Source organism: Xenopus laevis, chromosome 1S (genome assembly GCF_017654675.1).
Source record: "Xenopus laevis strain J_2021 chromosome 1S, Xenopus_laevis_v10.1, whole genome shotgun sequence".
Classification (NCBI taxonomy): Eukaryota; Metazoa; Chordata; class Amphibia; order Anura; family Pipidae; genus Xenopus; species Xenopus laevis.
Window position 1 is genome coordinate 138782726 of NC_054372.1, and position 12688 is coordinate 138795413.

Sequence of the window (12688 nt, forward strand, 5' to 3'; positions counted from 1 at the left end):
AAAATTCAAATTTTGAAATGTATCATACACTGGCCCTTTAAGAATTCAAATTCGACTATTGGTCAACTTAAACCTGCTGAATTGCTGTTTTAGCCTATGGAGGATGCCCTGGAATCAATTTGGAGTTGTTTGCAGCCTTCCTGATATTCAAGTTTTTTTCAGAGAAAAATTCGGATCAAATTCGATTCAAATTCAATTTGAGTTTGCGGGATGATCCTATTCACCCTAGTTCTAATAATTCGATTTTTTTTTTTTTTAATAAATTGCAATTAGTCGAATTTCAAGTTCATTGGAGTTCGAGGGAGTTTTAAATAACTCCCATGAACTCGAAATTCGACCCATGATAAATCTGCCCCGAGCTGAATGGTCAAATATACAGGTAGAAACAATAGAATTCTACTAGGCAGATTTATCAAGGGTCGAATTTCGAATTTGAAAAATTACGAAATTTGAATTCAAAAAGACCAATGTAATTAAATTGAAGATTTTTTTGCCGAATAGGTCCGTTTTCGAAATTCGAATTGTACAAATCGCAATAATGCATTGGATTGAATTCGATTCGAAGTTTTTCTAAAAAAAACCTTTGATTTTTCAAAGTCCACCAATTGACTCCAAGTAGGTTCTAGAAGGTCCCCCATTGGCAAAAAGAGCAATACGGCAGGTTTTAGATGTAATTTTATGACCATTTATTAATACACTTTTACTTTTAGAATCACTAATGTATGTATTTGTCCTGACAGTACAGTAATGTGAGGTATGTTATTATATTAAACCATTTTATTGACAATTATTCATTGAAATGATAATTGATCATATGGGGTCTTGTGCTTTACCCATAGCCACCCCTGAAAGAGAAATTAGCAGCAACTGACAATGTACCTATCTAAGAATAAAACAAATAAAGGACAAAGAGGAAATAATCAGGACCAATAACCAATGTTTTATTTGCTGAAATACTTAATGGTACATTTTAATGTAAAACTAAGACTCACCTCAATACATTACAATACAATACAATACAATACAATTCTACCTGACCCATAATCAAGGTTAAACTGGGGGGCACTGCCCTGGCACAAACTCCCCCACACCGGCCCCCCAGCAATACTGAAACCCTCCTCCAGTCACCTCCCACCCCCACGTTCATACTTTTCCAGGGCAGGAGGAGGCGGTCGGGGCAGCGGCTACAGATTGCAGCAGGGACTGGGTCTGGGCCGATGGGGCCCATTGGGTTTTTTCCCAGTGTCCCGCCCAGTCTGACCCTGCCCATAATGTTTGCAGCTATGTCAGTGCTCATATTAGGGTCGGGGCACCCAGGCAGATTTGGGGATATTAGTCACCCAGCGACAAATCTCCTCTTCTTCCTGGCAACTAATCTCCCCAAACTGCCTTCCCACCGACCAAAATGTAAATCGCCGTCAGGATGGCACTTGAAGCGATGCGTTTTCCGAAATTGCCCAAAAAGTAGCCTCACAAGGAAACCTCGGGCGACTTCTGAAAACGAATCGCTCCAGTGCCATCCCGCCGGCAATTTACATTTTAGCCAGGGGAGGCCAGGGGAGGCATTTCGGGGAGATTAGTTGCCCTGAAGAAGAGGAGATCTGTCACGGGCAACTAATCTCCCCGAATCTGCCTGTGTGCCCTGACCTTGTTGAAGTCAGAATGATTCCTATCAGAGCTTGGCTGACTGAGTTTCCATAAAGGACCACAAATAGAATTCCCAGTAGTTCCCTCACTTTAGATTCCAACTGTATAACCTTCAGTTGCTCTTTAATTAAAACGCTCACGCCCCTGTGCAATTGGAGTTCAATAACAGCTGGTTTGGACTTCTGGGTTAGCTGATACAAATGTAATTTGCATATTATAGGCATGCTTCTGTATCACACAGTTTCTTGCTAGATTTAATTCCTGCGCATGCCTCATGCGATGATTCTATGCATTCATGGCACAGAAAGTGATGTGTTTGCCAAATAAACTCCACATGGAGTGACCGTAATTTACGGATTAAAGAGCACCTACGCAGATATACAATAGATAACACAATTTATTTGTAAACGTGCATATAAATCAATTTCTGCTAGTCATGTGAACTTGTACCGGTACATTTAATCATATCTAATCATTCAAGGAAACATTATGCTTTTCTCTTCGGGTTTCTATTAGCTGTAATTGTAGCCATGATAAAATATTTAAACGTATCAAGACAGCTACAGTCTCTCAGGTGAACTTATTGCTTTTGCGAGTAAGTGGTACAGTTGAAACAAGAAAACTGATAATGGTGTATCAAGTTTATGAGTCAAGTGTACATTAGGGAATTGAGTTATTTTCTTCTTCTTTTTTTTTTTTGCACGTGTGGGTTCTGTACAGCAAAAACCAAATGAAAAAAATGCTATAAGGCTCAATATCTAAACAATAATACAATGGCGCTTATATAAATGTAATACAGAAATTCAGAGCTGTACCCCATGATACACTTGCCCCTCCTATTGATGTCAGACTATGTCCCAAAATCCACCTATAGGATACGTGCTGCAAAATCAGGGGCGGGTGCCACAGCCACAACATACTCACCACAGTTTTACACCATACTCTTAAGCTCACAGGAATTTTGGAACATTTTTGTAAGTGCATGACACAATGCACCCTAGCATCTTTACATACTATTATTATTATCATTATTAATAGTAGTCAAGTAATAGTAGTAATAGTAGTATTAACATATATTTGTAGAGCACCAACATATTCTGCAGCGCTGTATCATACAAAAGCATGTGACTGTTTCACAGAAGGAAAATTCAGTTACACTAAATATGGACTCATCTTGGCACTTGGTGAAGACTGTTCCTATAAACACGTGTCATCACGATACAGAAAAATAAATACTGAAAAAATAAACAGAAACCATGCATACTATGAAAGTCACAAAAATTGAGAATTTGCAATATTTATTTAAAGGTATACTGCCATGGGAAAACATGTTTGTTTTTTTTCAAAATGCATCAGTTAATAGTGCTGCTCCAGCATACTTCTGTACTGAAATCTGTTTTTGAAAAGAGCTAACTGATTTTTTTACATTTAATTTTTAAACCTGGCATGGGGCTTGACTAGGGTTGCCACCTTTTAAGAAAATTTTTACCGGCCAGTGGTGGGGAGGGAACAAAATGGGACATTTCCTTGTGACGTAAAGGAGCAACTTGCGACGCAAAAGGGGCAGAGCCACAGGCCGTGACAAAAGGGGCGGAGCCATGTCTCACAATGGTCAGAAGACAAAGAAAAGGTAAGTTTCCAGCGGAGGGCGAAGGGCTTTTGTTAAGGGTATTACAAATTTACCGGCAAACTATATTACCCGTAAATTGGAATACCGGCCCCGGCCTTGGCAGGTGTTTTACCGGCTAGGCCAATAAAATACCAGCCAGGTGGCATCCCTAGGCCTGATATATTGTCAGTTTCCCAGGTGCCCCCAGTCATATGACTTGTGCTCTGATAAACTTCAGTTACTTTACTGCTGCACTGCAAGTTGGACTGATATCACCCCTCCCTCCCCCCCAGCAGCCCATCAGCAGAACAATAGAAAGTTAACCAGATAACAGCTCCCTGGTAGATATAACAACAGCACCCAATAGTAAAAGTTCCATCCTGAAGTGCTGGCTTTTTCTGAAAGCACATGACCAGGCAAAATGACCTGAGTTGGCTGCCTACAAACCAATATTACAACTAACAAAATACACTTGTTGGTTCAGGAATTACATTTTACATGGTAGAGTGAATTATTTTGCAGTGCAAAGAGTGTAGTTTAGAAATAAAAACTACACCATAAAAATCATGACAGAATCCCTTTAATTTTGTTTTTTTTGGCTGTCTCACAATTATTCTAAAGTCACCCTCTTAATTAGCTATCCCGTGTATTGGTCTGTGCTAACTAGGAATGTTTTTAATTTATATAATGTGAATTTGAGCTCACAGCTTTAAACAAACTTAGGGAAACAGAAAAATATGATCTATATTCTTTTGAAGTGTGTTGCAAAGTACTAAAAAAATAAAATCAAAATAGCATTTGTACCAGTTTCTGGGTCAACACATACACATTAGCCTTGTATATTCTGGATTGCTAAGAAGTCACTCATCCCTTTCTAGAAACTAGCAACAGTATCTTCCAGCATGACCTCTTCACAACTGTAAAAGTGTCTAGTTGTCTACAGCTAAAAATAAAACCTGCTTTTTTCTAATCATTGTTAGGAAGATCTATAAAATACTGCTATTGTCTTTTTACTGTAAAGCACATTATAATTGCTAGCTATTTAACTGCAGCACAAAATGAATAGCGAAATACATATTATATGCAATTTTATTTAAATGAGCAGCATAGCTTAAGTATGGTGAGCTTAAAATAGCAAACCAATAGACGTAGCTGCAGTCGCCCGCACCTAGAGGTAAGTCAGCAGAAGATGAAATGCTTATATTTACTCGTCAAATCTATTTTTGCATGTTGCAGCTACAAGACCCTGCTAGGTGCTTACATTTTAATATGCTAGCATCTTGGTCCTGTGCTCTTGCCTTTCTACAGAGGCTGATTCATTGCTTTTAAAGGCTTATTTAGACCAGCTTTTTTTGCAAAGGTCCCATTGATAGGCCAGACGATTCAGATCTGATTAAGATCAAGGGAGTTATTTATTAAAGTCTGAATGCCAAAAACTGAAAAAAACCAGAATTTTTCGTGGAAAAAGAAAACTCGAAAATTTCCAGCATCTCAGACCTGCCGAGGTTGTATATAAGTGAATGGGAGAGGCCCCTATCCAATTTGAAAGTTTCTGTGGTCTGCGCTGGAATTAGCCCTGAAAATCCAGCAATTTCAGGCTTTTCAGGCAAAAATCCCCAGAATTCTCACTTTTCAGGAAACAGCCTGAAAAAAACATGTTGGGCAAAATGTTTGGAAATAGCACTGTAGGGGTGACTTTGTTTGCTGTAGATATTCAGTTGGGATACGATTTGTGGTCATTTTCAAGATATCCTAATTAGTTATTCTTTTATTTTATCATCTGACAAAATTTAACTGATTGATATAATTGAGTAAATGAACCTTCCCCCCAGAGTATGTAAAATTTGATCACTCAAGTTTACTGCTATTAAAGTTAAAATGTAAACACCTATTTCCTATCTTACATACCATTAAATCCATCATGATGCTGCACTTTTTGTCATGGTCAGTGGTGTATGTTTGCAAAATTCTTACCTTTCAGTGCAATGCTGGGCCAGGCTGGCTGGGCACCAGGCAACCTAGCCGGTCGCGTTGCCTCCCTTCCCCTGACACGTGAGAACATGCAAATAGATGTGAACGGTCTCTTCCTTTACTGGTCTAAACGAGTGAGGGGAGAAGAAACAGGGGACCAGACTAGGGGTAGGCAACAGAGAAGGTATGTGCCTAGCATGCCCCCTCCATAGCTTTGCATCCTAGGGATGTGCCTCTCCTGTCTACTCCTAGTTCCAGCCCTGTTTAAGTGCCTCTCAATCTTTGCAGTTTGTGTCAACCATTGTGTGCGAGATTTAACAAGAAATAAATCTGACCAACCAGGCCGACATCTTCAGTTGTTGAGGTATGGTGGATGTTAGGCTTTATATTTAAAACAAATGCTTCATATTGCTAGAAAAGCAATCATTATTGACATTTTCTCCACTATAGTATAGTTTTAGAATTACTGCTTCAGAGTTGTTGATACAGGTGTATTCCAAACCTACAAAATATTGGTGTTCAGCTAATACTTAGGTACAAATGCTGAAATACAGAGGTCAGTATTCCTTCAAGGAAGATGTGAATGAGAAATAAAATAGCTTGCAGAGATGGCAAATGGATCATAACTATACTTAAATATGTGCCAACATATTCATCTAAAATGTAAAATTAAGCAGTGAGATCACAACCTCTATAACAATTACAGGTATGAGATCCAATCCAATAGTATGGATTCATGCAGCTTAGCTATCATTAAGTTTAAGCCATTGTTTTATTATTACAGAGGAAAAAAGAAAGTGTTCTTAATATATAGAATTATTTGCTTAAAATGAACTCTATGAGAGATGGCCTACTGGTAATACAGAGTTTCCTGAGGGATGACATAGCTGTACAATGATTAGCATAATTCAGTTTAGGTGTTGGGACAAAAAACATACACGAGTATGGGTTTGGAACACTGTTGCCCAGTAAAGAATAGATAAGATATAAAAAGGATATAAAAAGGCTGCTATGGGCACAGAAACTTTTTAAGAAACATTTTAGAAGGGAGTGGAGATAACACCTATCAAAATGGATCAGAACAGACATGCATGATTGGCAGAAAAGGACCAACAGACTTGCAAGCCATACAATGATATTTGCTCAATTTACAGAAAAGGACCACGTCAATGCTCAGAAAAGGTCCCTTCCTGATCAATTTCTGTCTGGTTTTCAGCCACATATTGGTCAGGCAGGTCAATTGACAGACACTATACATGGGCAGCAAATAAACTGCTGAGGCAGTCTGGAGGGTGAAGTCTACAGCTTTTATCAGCCTCTATATGGTCAATTTTAGAAAGCAATAAAGAAGCTGAGGTGCTGCTCTGAAGAAGTCCTGAGATGAGTATGGGAGGATGTTATAAGAAAGCACAAAAGTAGTTGATCATGGGCAGAATTTTGGGTAGAGTAGGGGGAGTATTTTGATCCAAGAGTAGAAATGTAATGAGGGGCTCAGTTGTGGAGTACTATGTACAGTATGTATACAATAGTATTTTAAAAAGAATTCTGAAGCAACAGGAAACCAGTGGCAAGGTTGGAATAATGCAAAAGCCATTAGAGAAGTGAGTGGTAAGGTGGATATAACCACTGTAGTCAATTATGAACATAACACATACTTGGGCAAGATTAATGTCAGCCCCAATTACGATGTCTTTCAGCACTGGCAAAACAGTATGTTATGAGTTGCCCTACTATGGGATTCAATTCCTCAGACCAGGCATTTAATTGCAAGGTTTGGTCAATGTACTTTGCAATTTTGCCCAAACCAATGATATCGGTCTATCATTTTCATCATACATGTCGGGGATAAGACATAAAGGTGGGATTAATAAAATGGTGGATGGGTTTGGGGTGATATAAAAAAAATCCTATTTTTAACAGTAGTATCCACAGGCCTCCTGTTATTCTGTCCTATATGACTAAATGTATTTTTTGTTTTTATACCAATAATAACATACTTGCTTTTCTTTTTCTTATATTATTAGAAAGTTTCTTACTCACTGATGAGAGGAAGCAAAATTAAAGCATTGAAAGGAAAAGAAAATAAGAAAACATGTTAATTAAGTGCTGCCCCAGCATAAATCTGCACTGAAATCAGTTTTTCAAAGAGTAAACTGTTTTTTTTATATTTAATTTTGAAATCTGACACGGGGCTAGCCTTATTGTCTGCTTCCCAGGTACCCCCAGTCATGTGACTTGTGCTCTGATAAACTTCAGTCACTCTTTACTGCTGTCCTGCAAGTTGGGGTGATATCACACCCCTCCCTTTCCTCCCCCCACCAGCAGCCTAACAATAGAACAATAGTATGACAACTTAAAAAAATACACTTGTTGATTCAGGAATAAAATTTTACACGGTAGAGTGAATTATGTGCAGTGTAATAATGGAAATAATAACTACCCATAAAAATCATGAGAAAATCCCTTTAAATATAGCAACAGTGAAAAGCTGATTAGCCAGATAGCCAATGTGATTCTTGTAACTGTTTACACTATGTGTTAAACCAAATATATACGCTGGGTCATTTTCTAGCTTTAATAACTCCTGGGAATTCACTTATTTTTCCATTTTTCCTTTTTACTTAGGTATACAGACAAATTCCATTTGCATGGGGTAAGCATTATTTTGCCCTATTAAAAATCCCCTGAAAAAATAAACCATGCTGTGTACTGATTTAACCTTTCCCAAAAAGGCCTGTTTTCACTGGCACTGAAGGCAACTTGATATGTTTCAGAATTTCACTGTTGACAATGAAAAAGTCTGAAGTAATTCTAGGTGGAAATATTATGTTTTTACACACACCCATATATATTTATAGATATATAAATATGTGAATTCTGCACTGCTGATTTTGAGATTAAATATATATAAATATAAGACTGGAAACTATTTCTTTTAGATGCCAAACAAGCTTGTTACTATTTTAGAGACATTTTAATTTTGGTACATGGTTGGAATTGTGTGAACTAGGAACAAGAACTAAACAATAGATAATTCCAAACTGTACTTTAGTTAGTGCATGAGAATTTGCTGTTTTGCAAGGAAAGGCAAGGAAGCCTCTTTCTGCTGTTGCAAAATTTCAGCTAAAGAGCATACTTACTGAGACAAGAGACTATATTATCGGAAATCAATGGATAAATATTTGTCTAGGTGAGTCTCATACAAAACTAAGAATATACTAGTGACATTAGCAGCAGCCAAAGGCCAGGCACAGCATCAAGCTGCATACTCCAGAGATTTGCACAAAAATGGTTCAAGTTCCAGTCCTGTGGGTAGCGTTAACAAAGTCTTAGTTTTGAGAATTGAAAGAGAAAAGTGTTTGCTAGTGAAATTTCATCTGTTTATGTTAAATTTAACAAAATGCTAGAATGTTTTATTAATCAAAGCAGCAAATTAAATGCATTTTGGAAGAAGCAAAAGCTAGTTTTAACCATTGAGTATTTTTTAGACCCTATACTGCAGGCACAGGTCTTCCTCCACTTTCCTTTAGTTCCAGTGATATCAAAGACCTTCAGCAAGCACTAAACCTCAAATTACTCCAGATTTGGCCTTCATGACAACCAATTTCCCACTGGTTTTGAAAGGTGGCTGGGCTTTAGAGTTTGCTAAGGCATATTTTGTTTTTAGCATCACATTTACCATAAATTACTTAGGGAAGTAATGACAGACTGAGAGGAACATTTTGACCACCACTGGTTTCCACCTCGTGTGTTGGTTACTAAACAGATTTAGGAATGGCTTGATTATTTTCTTGAAAATCATAATTATTATGAAGGTAGGCTACATATAAACCAATCAGGAAACTACTCAGCCATCAATTCACTTGTCCTTAAATACAGAGCTCCTTTGTACCTTGAGTTCCCCAGTGCCCAGGTTGGGGCAACTTCTTGAGACAGCACTGCATATCAAGAGAGGTGCATTGCACTCAAGTTACCAGGCCACAACTCATTCAGGCTTCCAAGCTTTTAATGATATCTGCTGGTCAGTACCATTTTCCCAGTTACATGTGTGCCCAAACTGCATATAATCATCAGCTTTCAGGCTAAATGAGCAGAGTGCAAGGGAATCAACTTGCGTGTGTCCAGCCTAAACGTGGCCATACACTATTAGATCCACTCATTTGGCGAGGTCGCCAAATGAGCAAATCTTAACCCGATATGTCCCTAATAGCAGGGCAATAACGTGCTAATCAGAACGTTCGGCCCAGGGGCCAAACGATCGCTTTACAATGATGCGAATGGCCGCCGACAGGTCACAGGATCACTTAATATAGCAAATGTGGTCCTGGATCGAAGAAAAAATCAAACTTGCCTGATATGGACCGGGGGGGGGGAAAACGTCAGAAGCCCCAACACATGGACAGATAAATTGCAGAATCTGTCTAAAGGACCGATATCGGCAGCTTTAATCTGCCCATGTATGGCCACATTAAGCCTCACTATAGGGTTCATTTATGATTTTTGGGGCAGAGTAAAAAGTGCAGATAACAGTCGCAAGGTGATATGCTTTTGCTACTTTGCGCCCTGTCCTGCAACCAGTACCTATGGCCAGAATGGAGTTCAAGGACCTGGAATTTTCCCATAAATACAGGTCTGCCTGTGGTCCACAGGGATGTATTCATAAGGGGAGGGTTTAGAGCGTCACATAGTCATTTCCCCCACCCCCTAATTTGTGTGTCATTAAGACTCGAAAGGATTCAAGTACTCAGGGTGCAAAGTATCCTGTACATACCACCATGACCTGCCCTATGGCAAATGTTGAGACAACACTGTCTTGTGCCCACCAGTTCTGTGTTTCCACCCAATACAAGTTCTATCTCTATTGGAAGCTGCCATATTCTCAGTAATGATCTTGGCAACCGAATACCTTTTGTGACATATCCCTTTAAGTCAGTCTAATTGTTATCTGCAGTGTCTTGTGGAAGACAGCTAAAGCTGACCAGGGATGGGTCTGTAAAAGCTGCAGAAAACTAGAATAACTTTTGGCCATCTTAATCAGTGACAAAAACTTCAAAAAAATTTTGAATTTGAGAATTAAAACAAAGAGCCGCAATTTACAGTAAACACTGTTATTGTAACTAAATATATGTAATTGTGCCTTAATTGATGTAATATTGAATTAATAATGAATACATGCATTTACATAAAAAAAAGTTTTAGAAATGTTTACAGGGTTAACATGTTTGATTGATGCTTTTTACCATATAAAATCTATAGGTGCGGATTGTATAGAAAGAAAAATATTATTCCCATCTTCAGTTCTACATGAAATGGTCTTTTGCCCTCTAGAAGGTGGGAATTTTTGTGCTCCTGGTAAAATACAATCCCCCTTCTATAGTCTCTCCTTATAAATCTGGAATGCTTCCAGACAGAGCTTTGAGATTTCAGAAAAACTTTACTGTGTAAATTTGTTCTTTGTGTTGGGAGACCTTTGTTTAAACATCATTCTAAGTTCCCTGTGAAAGGAAAGATGGGGGAGGGAGGAGACACAGAAGGAATTTGAAAAGCCTTGACCTCGGATGAATAAAATCAACCACATTAACACATTCTTCAATATATTTGTGATTTCAGATAAGGTGGGTGTCCATGGGGTTGGGCATTTAATTAACCCCCTGCTGACTAACCCAAACACATTAAACTGTGAGGTTATTTCCCTAGGACAAGCAAGGATTTTCCAGGAGACAGAAGGATAAACAGACCTACTGTACACAGAAACAGCCGGATTTAAACTTATCATGAAGTAAAATGTCTAGGTTTCCGCTAGATTTTCTTACTTTCCAGTACTTCGGTCTATTGTGGAAATGCAGTAATTGTCACTTATATATAAGGCAGAACATCTGTAATATGTGACTGTACCCAATTTTGCACCTTTTGTTATTCAAACAATGACCAGTATCTTAATTTTTTGCTCCAATTTATGCTTAAAAATGCATGCGTGGCCAGAAATTATATTATGTTTTTGTTTATTTTTGACATGATATATTTTCAGTTTATCCGCAAGAAACCAAGTATTAGACAAGCATTTTTATAAAGCAAAATAATACTATTGCACCAGAATGCAGTATAAACTATAATTATACATAAACTTATATGCTTTGGGTCTTTACATGGACATTTTTCCATCACTGTTATGAAAATAATCAGGAGATTTTCACCATTGATCCAATCTGTACTATGTTTCCAAAAGTGGGCCAGATTCAATTCAGTGATAAAAAGTTATCTCACAATTGAGAAGTCATGGATGAGATTCAATTTGAAGAGAAAAAACTTTTGTCCTAATTCAGTTCCAATTTTTTCCCCTAGACTTCAATAGAGTTTTCGCATGATAAACCACTAGATATGTTTTTCTGAATTGAATTGTATCCCAAGTTGAATCTCATCCATCCATAAATTTTCATGTCCAAAGTTACCTTCCTGCTGGGATTAAAATCACTTGCTGATTGTAATACAAATGCATCCCATAGTAGCAGACACAACAAAAAGATTGTTTCATTGGATTATATGTGTGTGTGTATAGGCCCACTAATTCCAACTATTATCCATGTACTATGGATATTGGTTAGTTTGGGCAGTGTCAGATTGGCATATCCAGGGCCCACTAGAAGACCTAAGTCAAAGACCCACCACTTGTTGCCACAGTACTACACCATCTCCTTCCCCCAATTACTGGATGACAGCAATTTGCCAACCCCTTCAGCATGCCATGCCACCCACTGATGTGCCCAGGGCAGTGGGACCCAACAGATTTGGGGTCTCACAACATTCCTTCTTGATGGCCTAGGGGCCTGGCCCCGGCACTGCTGACTGGCAAGTGTATTGATAACTTCACTGAAGAATTTGGTGACTTTCAAAGTGGCATCATTATAGGATGCCACAAAGTCTACACATCAGTTAATAAAACCATAAAGTCTAATGTCTAGGAGCAACAGCTGTTCAGAACAACATTTCTGTCCCTGTCTTCTTTGCTGATTACTCCTCTCCAATTTAAGCATGTCCAAAATATATGGCAGATTGACCACAAATATACAATTTTAAACAATATTGCTTCTGAAAAAGAACTAATTCCACCGTAGGTTTGTTCCTCTAGAAGGCAATATGCAAGAAGTCTGGAAGATAACCCCAAACTACACTTACCACTTACCTGGATAATAAATAATTTTATACACTACCCTTTTTAGGGCAATGTACACAGAGGCAGTATACTGGGACTTAAGTCATCTCCAGCTCTCCAGAACCAGTAGCTACATTAAATGCAAAACAATCCTTCAATGAGAATATGACTTGGCCTTGGTGTAAATCAGACTCAGTGTTCTCTTTACCTGCAGCTGGCGTTGAAATTATAAAACACAGTGTTGATAGCACACAACAAGTACATACTCCCTTCTGATGTCTGATTACAGTAAAATCTAATGAAGCCAATAG